Raw genomic sequence first — 13,106 nt, forward strand, 5'->3', positions numbered from 1 at the left:
TGAGCATGTGGGGGGGGGAGGGAGTGATGCATGGAAGAAAGACTTTACAGGATAAAAGTATATAAACATGGTCTGACAAGGGGAAAAGTTAACATAAGAGATCCATTTGCTCATCATTCTACCAGTACTCCATAAACAACAGACAAATTATAAGAAATACTGCTAAAGAGAAAAATGGATCTTCTTAATTACCTGTAATATACAGTTATTCACAAGTGATTAAAAACAATCATCCTGGCACAACTAGACATCAGTTTAGGGTTCTCATTAGTCAAAACAAAATACTAAACAAAGTCAGATTTTTATTGTTAACATTTGAAATTTTAACATGTCATAAATCAATGCACTCATTTATTTAAATGAATGTGCAGAGCTTTTAAGGACAGTGGTTAAAATCTATGGATTATTTCAAGACCAACAAGCTCAAGAAAGAGACATATTTTCTATTGTGATCTTACTTTGACTGGTTTGTTGCCTGCATGATTTTTAATACCTGGTTATGCATTAGTAATATCTTGAAATTATACAACAGAAGTAACTCCACATTTTAAATTCAGCAAATAAATGGGGAGGATTTGAGGGCTGCTACAATTATGACCACCATTTTGGCCGACATCAATCCAAAACAACACAGAAAATACAGTGAATCCATTCTGCCTCTTCGGAGTGTTCGAGATCAACTAATGCTTAAAAACCCTGCTGCTTCCAAACTGGAGCAAAGAAATCCCATCTTGAATCTCCAATTTTTAACAAACTGGTCCAGCAAAGTCTGAATTCCAGACTGGCTTCAGACCTTTATTTATCTTTTGACTTTAGCAATTTGGATATTATTTAAAGAAGAAAGAAAATTATTTCTTAGGTCATCTGAAATGACTTCCATGTAGAAGTGACAAACTAACAGTATTTGGTATGAATGTTAGTAATGTTAGTATGAAGTATTTAGTAAGAATATTAGTAAGGAGAAAGAAATGTACCTTACACCATTGATCAGCAATTAAAATGATGACAATCACACTCATATCCATACGTTTTATCTTTAGGAGTCACCTACAGTTTCAAGTTACCTGGCATCAGACCAGTGTGATCTGTTTAGCACTACACTGAGTTACTGAAGTAACAGGAAACTATGAGTCTAAAAATACACCAGCAAACTATGTAGACTAGCAGAAAATTTGTCAAATATGAAAATAATAATTTCTTCCAGACAATTCTCTCTTTAAGGGGATTATTAAGGAAGAATAATTCCATACAGGGTTTTGAACATTTCAAGACAATCACATAATTTTTACAACATTTAAAGCAAGTAGAACAAGTTTTTCATTATTTGGCCAATGAACACAAACTGTGTACAAAGATATCAAAATGGCTACCAGACAGTTTGCTCATCACTGAAAAGAAAATGCATCTTCTGTTTTTTTCTTTTTCAAAGAGAAGTTTTAGCATTTTGTTCTAATAAGAAATAGCATCTTTACTGTATTTCATTTCATGATTTCTAGAAAATATATGCTTCTGAAAGAGTATCATACATTCAAAACAATCCCATGTACTGAAAGCCTGGTCTAAAGTTCACTAAAACACCTAATAGGGAAAAAGTATTTTTAAGCTTTAAATATTACTCTTACTGTTTTACATTATAGTGCCAGTTTACAAAATGTTAACGTTGTGACTAAATTTGATAAACGAAAATCATTATGGGTTTATAGTTTGGATCCTCATCTTAATGAGAGTTAACATCTTTAGAACAAAATGTTCAAAGCTGCAAGACATATGCTGAACATGTGTATACACGTAAAGCTTTGAAAGCTGCTTAAAAATGTGAGAATGAGTAAAGCTCATGTTACCCTTGATAAATGTCAGCTGTCAGGCATCACAGCCCAATACACACTATTTTTTCCACAAACTAGAGCCCAGAAAAATGCAATTTTTACTTCACCAGCTGAATATAACGCATCATACATGGCAACATCTACCCAAAGTCAAAAGTTTAGTGTTTTCAAATTTTAACTTCCAAAGCAGGGTATTGTTACACAGACATTATCATCACACTGAAATTAATGGAAGTATTTCCAAAAATGTCTGGTAAAGTTACATATAATGCTCTAATATACACTTTCTACCAAAATGGACACATTCAACTTCAAACCAAGTCAAAAGGAACCTGAAAGGAAGAAAAAAAAAAAAAAACAGTTGTTCTTATATCCACTACCAATTCTATATTTTTACAGTCCAATTTTACTTGAACATTTTCTGCTCTAGAAAATCACTCATTATAAAATTCTATTTGTATCTTGCAGAATTAGCCCAAGAAACTGAGCAAAGTCTTGGAACACTAGCTGTACAATAAAAGGGTGGGGTAGGCATCAGATTGGCAGAACTTTCCATTAAGAAATGTTACTTTTAATGTGATAAAAATATGTCAATCAATCCTATGTACTGTGGAGTCCACTTAAAAGCTGTTCATTCTCCAGCTCCCCCATTTGAAACCACATATAATTTATCATTCTGTGTATATGAAAAATGATTACGATGCTACCATTATCACACCAAACAGTGAAATGTACTTTAAAAATTTCACTGTCATTACCATGTTAACAAGCAGGTTTCTTCTTCCACAGCTAAGTCTGAAGCACTACGATAGTCTTTTGTGAATTTTTATTAAAAGTATTAGCTAGTTTTCCTGAGCAGGTTAAAAGCTCTGTATGTGGAAAGATCATGAAATACGCATGTCATATCAATGCCTTTCCCTCTCTGTGTTTAAGTAATAAGTATTTTGATCCATTTAAATTTAATATACTTCTTCTGGGATTAGCATTGGTCTAAGTCTGTTTCTGTTAATTCAGTGAGAATTCTATCACCAGCTCAAGCAGAAATACTAAGGCTGAAAGTAATATTTCTTTCAAAATTTTATCTTCAGCAGCAAAAAAAAAAAAAAAAAAAAAAAAAAATCTTTTACCTGAATATTTTTATTAACCTCAAATAGAAAGACACAGTAAATGTGTTTTTTCCTATCAGAAGACCTAAATTTTATTTAGAACTATTTCACAAGTTATTTAGAAACATAGTTGTGCACTGTACATGGAGCCAAGAGCCAAGAAAAAGAGATAAAATATCTCCATTTGCTCAACAGACACCTTTTAAGAATGTTCTGGTACTACGATCTACGTTAAACCTGGTGTCTGAATTAGAGCAACTCCTATTTAAAACTATTCTTCCAGTCTACTTGATGTTTTTTAAGAATGTCAGTAATAACCTACAATACTCACATTTTTTTATTTTAAAAAGACACACTTTTTACACGCTAACTGTTCACTACTTGTTTATAGTTATAAGTAATCTAAATGATCTTTCATCAACCACATTGAACACCAGTGTTGCAAAAACAGATCAATAACTGCTGAATGCAGTGGCAACTTAACTGCTAGACTTAGTAGAAAAATTAAATTGTTTGTAGCAATGTAAACATCAAAATAACATCCTTCAACTATAAAAGTGATTATAAGCACTAATCAGAGCAAACTACTGAGTTTCAGCAGAATACAAAAATTCTTCAGAACTTTTATGGGATAAGGAAGACTATGAAGTATGAAAAGGCCCCCTTGCACATTTAATTTACAGTATTCTTTGCATCTGCTCTGAAACCAACATTGGTGATGTGAAATTAGAGCTGAACAATCAAGGCTGAAAATCTAACAAAAAGACTGTAAGCTAAGTAAGTTACCTGTTAATACCATCAAAAGGATGTATAGTTCTGAAGAGTAACATTTTTATGTTGTTTTAAAATAAATATCTAACATTACATACTTCTTAATGCTATAATCCTCATATCGACGTTTCAGAATAGGTACATTCAAACAGAGAGATTAGTAAATATATCCCGTATTAGTGTGACAGACATACAAAAAAGGAAAGGAGAGGTACTAAGAATGACCAAAACTGTCAAATTAAGGACCACAGTGTACCTACCACTGATCAAGGAAAATATCCTGTGAAATGGAAAACAGTTCATTCAGGTTAGTCATAACTGGTTAAGTCTTAAGTTTAAAAGCATTACAGAAGACATACAATACTTCACTGACAAATTCTAAAATTTTTTCTTAGTCTTTAAATGATATATTTCCTTCTATCCTCACAAATTTTAGGAAGACTGCTAGAAGATCTCATTCATTCTAAAGCAAAATCTGTCACACTTAAAATCAAAGTAAAAATTTAGTTTGGATGAGAGGTAAACTTCATCCATCTGTCATGGAAGAGTTAAATGCCACTATCTATGAATGATAACACTTCCTTGGATTACAAAAGAGCAGCAAATCCTGCAATTTTGCAGTCAACACCAACCAGTTATTTTTACTGCTTTACACTTCTTTCCTAGCTCTAGATGTTCTTTAAAATTCAAGGGTCTTTGCAGAACTCTGGATGATGAGTGGGGATTTCTTACTATCATTGGGCAAGTGAAGGGGTTACCACTTACTGCCCTGCCATTACTGCATGGCCAGCTACTCATTGACAAATTGTTCATTATTAGCCACCAAGATGTCACATATCACAGTGGAACATTTTAAGCAAAATGAAACTGGTATCTTAAAACATCATTCTGTAAACTGCAGTGGTTCAGGATTGACAAATAACTGTCACACAATACAAGCAGCGCAGAAGTTCTTCAGTTTCTCATCAGAGACCCTAAGACACTACTAAAAAGTTGTCTTAGGTCTGCTAGTTTATAGGACTGAAAAAAATCTTTAAAACACCTTTAAAAAAGGCTGGTTTTTTAATGATTGCGCTTCAAACACACTTAATTAAGTTTTCTAAAAGCAAAGACTAGTTTTTCTTTTATAGCCAAGCAAGTCAACATTTTGCTGACTTTTTGAGCCAATGAATGACTAGCAGCCTTCAAAGTTTCTCAGAAGCTACGCTGAAACTTGACAGCATTAGTATACTATGTAAAACAGTGCCATTAAACAGTATTAGTCTCGCTCTGACAGACTGCAAAAGAAAGCAACATAGAGAATTACAACTTAGAATGCTTTACTTCTAGAAAGATCAGAAATGTCTTCTGTATACCTGAAAAGACATAATTAACATTTATATTACATACCCACAAAGCAACAAGAAAGCAAAAGAGAAGAGTTATTTCCTTCAAATAAAGATAGTGTTTCTGTCACTAATGTATTCATTATCAATACCTGTTTGCCACAGAAACATAGAATTCACCATGCCATATCATATAAGAGCCTTGCTTTATTCAGTGCTGAAAAGGGGTGAAGCTACCAAAGGGAAATTTAGCTTCTGGGAATCCATAATATATACCACAGAATAACCGTATAAATATAAACTCTACTAAATATAACTATAAATATTCTCTAATTAAAAAATACAAAATGCTTTTTAGTATACTAATAACTTGTCTGAGATCATGTGTCTGCTAAGTGTATAAGTGATTTTTTTTTCTTTATCAATTTTAAATGGCTTTGCTTTTCATTTAACTGGATGCTCCCATTGTCCCCCCCATAAAATACACAAGACTCCAGTCTGTTCTTATGTGTCATGCTCTGTTATTCAGCTTCTGAAAACCTCATTTATTCTCTCTCCAAATGTTCTCTTCTGCCTCTTATAACAAGCTTAAGCAAGCTTTCTGTTGATCTTGATTTTCTTCATTTTCAACTTTAGGATATTTCAAATTAAGATTCCTGTGACTGAAAACCTTAATTCTAACCCTGTCACAACAACACGTGAGCAATGTTGACACAGGACCCAGGAGGACAACATTATATACATGGTAGAGAATCAAGGTGAAAAAAGAAAAGAAATCTAAAACAAAGAGACAGACTGCTTTTTCCTACTTTAACAGTATTGTGGGGAAAAGAAGGGGAATGACAGCTTTTGGAATAACAAATCACCTAATGAATATTCTATACAAGAAGCTGCAAAAGAGAAAGAGAAGCATAATTAAAGTTATCAACCTATTCAATATATATAATTTAAAAGTATTAATTCAAAATTCCTGAAATTAGTATTATCGAAAATGTCGCTATCTACATAGGTATTTTTCTTACAAACATTCATAGATCAATTAAAGAGGATACTGTGACCGTTACAGAGCTTGCACTTCCCCTTTCTCCTCCATATGCATACCCAGGATACTTCAGTTTTACCCTCTCAATTTATAATTACATTAAATTAAAAGCAAGATTATTTCTCCCCTGTAAGACATTAGACATTCTTCCTCCAAATAAAATACTTTTCGTAATTGTCCATGTTCAGTACACACAGCCCTTTTTCCTCCCTAGGACAGACAAAGCTTAGCGCTAGAAAAAAATTTAGATAGGCATCACTAATTTTCCAATTCTCTATCACATCACAGCCCTGAGGTTTATTATGAAAGAATGTTTACAGTTGTCTGTTCTAGTGCTGGAAATGGGAATATGTTTTAGTAGTAACATCCAAAATGAAAAATACTCATCCTCTACTTTCACAGCATCATTACCAAAAGACTACAATAGCATGGGGAGCCAGCAAGACAAAAGACATACCGTTTTTGCTGGCATATCATTTTTGCTCTGAATCTATTTATATTTGTAAGATCCTTGATTTATCAGGACATTCCCCATTTGTACCCCAAGAACTAAAACTGTCTACTGTAAGGATTACATTATTATTATTACAAGGATTATTGTCTTGTGCTTTTAATTGACTTAACTTGAAGAAAACTATGCATTTCTAAGTGCCATCTGACTGGAGAGAGTGAACAATAGGCATGGTGTATTGATACACCGTGAAGAACTTTTGATACCACAAACTGTAAAGTTGATCCTTTCTGTTGTCTTAGCCTTCCAGATCTAGACTTCAGCAGACTACTGTAAGGACTACTAAGTACCACAAAGGACCAAATGCGACAGTTATGGAGCACTTCAGCCAATCTTCTCTTTTCCTTCCTCCATCTATTCAGAGATGTGGTCTCTCTACTATTTAAAACTCATGCACTGCTTTGAGAAATGGCCAGATAGGTTATACTGATTATCATCCTAAAGGACAAGGACTAAATGCTCAATAAACATCAGAAGGAAAGTTTAGAGAAACCAGAGCTAATGACCAAATAGAATAGGTAAGAAGAGCTTTCCAGAACACACAAAAAAAAGCTGAATGTGAATGGCAGAGAGGGTTCTACATTAGCATGTGGAATTTCTTTGGGCAATCCTGTCCTGTCCTACCCCCACCCCCAAGACCGCCACCCAACCAAACAACCTAAAACTAGTTTTAAACTGTGCTGGAAATAAAGCAGACTCTTCTAAAAAGACTGCAGAGTACATATCCTGGTCTGCTACTTCAGTAGAAATCAGTAAGGAAAGCTACTGTTTACTGTCCCTGTGGCCTGAGAGACTGAAAAGACTTAAGCCTACAACGGAAGCTAGGAACAACCTGGCTATTAGGGCACATCAATCAAGAAACATTCATGAGTGACAGCTGTATAGATAATGCAACCTACAGAGATTATAAACATATAAAGTTGTTTCAGCTATAGCAGCCAATCCCTGTATTTACCACATTTTTCAAGAAAGTGCGGGAGGCATAACACAACTCACAGCAGGAGGTCTGCTTCACTGAGATCTCACCACTTTGTTCTATCTGAAAAACACTACGCTTTCCACTTACTGTTTTGTATATTAAAAAAACCCCAAACTAAAAACGGTTTCTTAGACACTGATTCCTGAACTCTAGTGCCAGAAAAACAAGACTGTGTGTATGTACACATATGCTTAAAGGAATCAACATGCCTGCAGCTGAAAATTTTTTGCATCTATTCATCTTGCTACACCCTGATGGCATGCAAAAGAAATTTACAAAAATTACGATGCTAGCAGAGAAGGTGAAAAAATGAGTATGCTGATATTTAAAATTTTTTTTAACTGTCTTTTAAGAAGCTGCTGCTATAAACCTGCTCCAAGACTAGAGCAAAACTGGACCTGAAAGTTGGTTGAAAGTGTTTTGAGGACCTCTAGACCTATCAATGTATTTCTTAGAAAAGGTATGTCTCCATATCTAACACAGCTCTTCAAAGCAGGATTTACATTCCAGAAACCCAACCCATTATTACTGCAGAAGACCAAGAGTTTACTCATCACTGGAGCTCTGCAACAAGGATGCAGACAGGACAGCTTTGAGATGAACCTATTGAGAAAGAAGCGGAGAAAAACCTGCTTATTGCATTCCATGGTGAAACACTTGGACTGCAAATAGTGAGTTTCATCACCAACTGAAATAGAAATAAAATCAGAGAAGACAGAGATGCAATGGTAATGTTTTAAAAACAAACAAACAAACAAAATCTAAGTTCCAGCTACTACAGGTCTGCTCTTTTTCAGCATTATTTGGGCCAGCATGACGGTTCGGAGCTGATTTAGGGGGAAGTGGCAAGCTCTAATACTAGATACCAGAGTCCAGTTCACCACACAACTTCGTGATCAAAGCCAGGAGACTGAGGGGAAATAAGCCAGCTAAAATTTGAAGCACACAACAGAAATACTGACAAGTTTTGGAATATAAAATAATTTTCTAAATTGAGAGGTTGTACTCTAGCCTTTCCTCTAAATCATCTTTCCATCCTTCAGTAAAACATGACAACAGGTACTGCTTACCCTAGAAAACAGAAAGAATAGATGAAAACACCTTTGTGTGAAAACTTCTTTTTAAATTTCTCATTCACAGTTCGGAAATCTTGGGCGGGGCAGGGAGGAAAATTCTAAAAGCAAAGCTCCAAAACAGCTGGCAATTCCCCTCTGAGGAAACTGGGGAGATGTAACCAACCTCAAAATCTACTCTGAATAAACACACAGAATAAAACAGTATAGAACTCCATAGTTTATTTTCAGTTTGTGACTGCTCATTTAATGCTTTTTGGTTACAAAATGCATTGACAGTATGCCTGACACCCCTCTTTCTGGTCATTTTCATCAGAACTTAAGGTTACATTAGTGATTTTATCATGATCAGCGATTAGCTCTCAATAATAGTCTTCAATAACACTCCCCCCAAAGTAGAATACTTTGAAGTTACAGGATTTACAAATCTGGTGAAGTTTGTGTTTCTTTAGCTTGACAGTCAGTGTTCTTTTTTTTTGCCAGTTTCCCACCCTACTGTTGGCATATGCAGTAACATTTTTCGAGATCATGGATTTCCAATGCTAAAAGGCATGTGCACCCAAGGTTACCACAATGCAATCACACAACTGTTCCAAGAGAAGGCTTTCAGATAGAGACATTTAAATGATGCTTCAAAAATAGAGTTCATAAGTGATTTTTAATTCCTAGCAGTTGTTACTCACTCTTCTTTCCTTTAGAAGAGCATTTATTCTATTTCACTGTGATGGGCAATATGATTTGCAGCTTCACTGCAGCTCCACTGTGAAGGCAGATGAACTGCCATGAAACGGACAATGAGAAGCAGACAGGACGCACACAGGCGCAGGGAGGACAGAACAAAGAATCACAGGGAGTGGGGAAAAATAAACTATATAATAGCTGCTGCTTGAGAACACTAGCTGGAACAAACAGGGAGGCCACCAACTATCATTACAAGCGCATGTTTCTTTAGCAGTTGCAAGGAGAATTGCACACAAGAGGGGGCAGGGGATCTGCTATTAATCATATTATATTCATTGTTCCCTTGATGCTGCTGGCAATGCTTCAGGAGACTCCCTCAATTCCCAGATAAAACTGCAGCGAGAACAGCAGTGCTCCAAGAACAGCCCACACTGAACCTTCACAATCTTGTCCTACTATGCTAACACTGCTGTAAACTGAACACTTTTTAACCACTGAACTGCTTATTGAACTTAATTTTTAAAAAATCCAAATCATAGCAGTTGAGGGTTCCTCCCCACTCAAATCTCTCATTAGGAAAATGAACACACTGTATAAATCTGATGAAACTATTTGCAAGAACAAGCCACTAGAGAGGTGAAAACATCAGCCTGAAGGAGTCAGGAATCAAGTTTCTTTGTTGAGGAAGAGTTTTGAATGTTATCTCTAAGTAAGGTGCTGAGTGACTCCTTGATTAAGTGGCACTTAACATTCAGTAAGTTTAATGTTCCAGCAAGAACAGCAGGCCGATACCTGTGCCTGGGAGTGGGGGAGGGAGAAAATGGCAGCTGATGCAGTGAAGTAACCCAAGTCAGCTATTCTTTTGTCAGTGAAAAGGCAGACATGTTTAAGTGGAAAGAAACATGGATTAACTAAATCTCGTATTCATACTTCATTGAAAACGTAATGCTGCTTTAATTTGTCTGGTTTGGCAAAGCTACAGAGGGAAGGTGGATTTTCTCGACCACAGATATTTTTGATTTTTTTTGTGTGACAAACTCTGCATAGTATGAAAGTGACACACACTCTAATTAGGTCCAGAATTTGTTAAGAGTCTCCCTACCTAAATAAAAATTCCTAACATTGGCTACCATGGGCCTCTGACACTTTGCAGGTTGGCAATGCAGTTCAGCTGGCACTACTTGTCTCCCAGACGGAACAAATACATTCTTTTGTTTAAGGAAGACACAAAAGAACAGAAAAACAGTTACAGTTGGGTAAACATGTATTTAACTAACACACCAACTTATGACCTAAGTAGTAATAGTGAGACATTTCTACTTCGGATCTCAGTAAGGAGAAACCAATTCAATCTTCAAAAAAACCCAACACGTTTATTAAGCAGCAGAGCTCACTGCAGCCAGCATGCCTGATGACTCATCCTCCCTTCTCCACTTTCTAATTAGCCGTGATAGTCAGCATCAATTTGATGGTTGTTTTTTGTTGTTGGGTTGGGTTTTTTTAACCACACAAAAACCATCTTGGAAGTCGAAAAATGGACTCCTACTTGTTTACTAATCAGAGTTTTAGAAGATAGCTGGCACTAGCAGCTAAGACATATTCCAGCTTTACCGTTAGCTGGACACGCAAACTACTTGCTTGTGCTTGTCCTCCCCCTCCCTTGGAGGGGCTGCATGCGGCACGGCACGATCACAGAGAATAAATACAGGAAAAGGGGGGAAAAAAAGCCCTCTGCTCTTGGCAAGGGGAAGGCGTTCCACAAGAACTGCTACAGGGTCAAAAGTTTACCGTGGTTTCAATTTCACCTTTTCGCAACCAATGAGAGCGCGGCGGCTCCAGACAGAACCGCGGGCGGCAGCGCGGCCCTTAACTCCTTGCGGCCCGGCCCGGCCCGGCCCCGCCGCGGGGGCAGCCGGCGAGGCTGGCCACCGGTCCGAGCGGAGCGGAGGAGGCAGGCTGAGGCAGAAAAGGCCCTCTCCGCTCGTCTCCTCCCCTCCGCTTCGGGCAACGTACGCAGCTGAGCGTCCGGCAGCCTCCTGCGAGTTGAGCGTTTCTTTTAGCATGGAAATGAGAGGGAGCAGGAGCTGTGCAGCAGCAGTACGCCACTGAGTCAGAAGTTAGGAGCTGCAGAAGTGGGTCCCCTTACCCTCAGCGCAGCTGAAAACCAGGTCAGTAATCTAAGGGATAGGACTGATACTAGGCAGTATCAAAGCAGCACTGAACTATGGAGCGGTAAGTGGCAGCAGCGAGATAGTGCTGGCAAACAGGAAAGCCTGACCTTGCAAAAGGGGAGGGAAGGAGGGAGAACACCAGGACAGAATTGGCGGAAAGGATTCCGAATGCGCAGTCCAGAGCTGCAGAGATTTAGTTTGCTTCTTGTCAAACGAGGAATGGGCCTTGCCCTGGCATAAGGCTGGGCAGCCCAAGGAGTACTGCTGCCCACTGTCCAATCCCCACAGTGCCATTATACTCTGCTTCAACGTGTTGATTTCAAAACAAGTCATCCTCCATCTACTCCAAGAAGGACGGACAGGGAAGTTGTGGCTTTTGTGTACAAAAAGGGTCAGCTCTTCACAGTTTTGCCTAGGAAAACAAGTAATACCTAGCCACAGAAGTACAAAACGGCCTGGACGCAAGACAGTTGTAATAGATTGTCTTGCTTTGGCCCAGAAAAAGAAAATGCATCTTCATCTCCACTCATTTTAAGATTACAGAACTAGAAGAAGAACAGAGAACAGGTTTCTTGTTCCCCTGTATGCTTCTGTTCCGTATCAATGGTTCCAGGTTCTGTCATCTCCTCATCAGTAGTTCTGGTTTAAAATTTTAATGAAGAGAATTACGACACAAGCTTTCCAGAGTCAAAATATGATCACTAGCAATGTAGTTTCATCTCAGGGACTACTGATTCGGTGAATCAGTCCATGGTGGGGTATCCCAAAATCCATGCTAGGACCAGTTTTATTCTCTAGGAGATTGATGAAAATACTGATGACAGCAAATACTGAATGACAGAATCTGTGATTGTGTTTGCAGTCCACTTGATCTTGGAAAGTCAGTGTCAACTACACTTAAGCACAGAGAGCAACAGATTTATCACCTCTTCATTGGCTTTGCAGACTACAAGGAAAGAGGACTAAAGCACTTTTAAGTAAAGATGTGGATGAAGAGTTCTCAGTTTGGTACAATAACAGACAACATGAAGCAGCATGAAGAGAAGTGTATAATGCATGTAGTTAAGGCAAATTCAGTAGCAAAGGAATCTAAGAGTATGTTCAACATAGCAGAAAGGGGTAGGGTTACACAGAGAGCTTTAATTGAATGATTAGCAACTCTCACTTGATACCAGGTAGAATAGGCAAGTCATTGCATATATTTGCAAGGTAAACAACATGGAATTAAACCATTCCAAAACAGGCAGCAGTCCTCAAGAAACACTTCAGAACATGTATGTTAGCATACTCAGATCTCCAGCACACTGCAGAAAGAACAAGAGTCTGAATATAATTGTGAAGGGGTAAAATGAGTAAATACGCCATCAACATGCAGGAGGCGTTTATGCTGAAGATTTCAGTTAAAGTAGAACTCAGTTTTCCAAACCCTAAAACCAACCAGATAGTAGATTCTTCAAGATAATGCACATGACCACCTAAGGGGAAAAGAAACATTAGTCAGTTGGCAGCTATTACTAATTCTCCAGAAAGATGCAGTTTGAAAATTGGTACATTATCTTACCCCAGAACCTTAAAGGCTTTCACAGCACTTTGTAATGATGAAAGATACTCTGGCCGTGGC

At 37.4% G+C, this 13,106-nt stretch overlaps 1 protein-coding gene across 2 annotated transcripts in view; it reads right to left on the bottom strand.

Moving 5' to 3' along the window:
• Window positions 1–13,106, bottom strand: part of NCOA3 (nuclear receptor coactivator 3) — an 86,971-nt gene that overhangs the window by 44,442 nt on the left and 29,423 nt on the right. The gene's annotated exons all lie outside the window — the stretch shown is intronic.

The sequence above is a fragment of the Haliaeetus leucocephalus genome, unplaced genomic scaffold (assembly GCF_000737465.1).
Source record: "Haliaeetus leucocephalus isolate CR32 unplaced genomic scaffold, Haliaeetus_leucocephalus-4.0 Scaffold273, whole genome shotgun sequence".
In the NCBI taxonomy this organism is placed as follows: Eukaryota; Metazoa; Chordata; class Aves; order Accipitriformes; family Accipitridae; genus Haliaeetus; species Haliaeetus leucocephalus.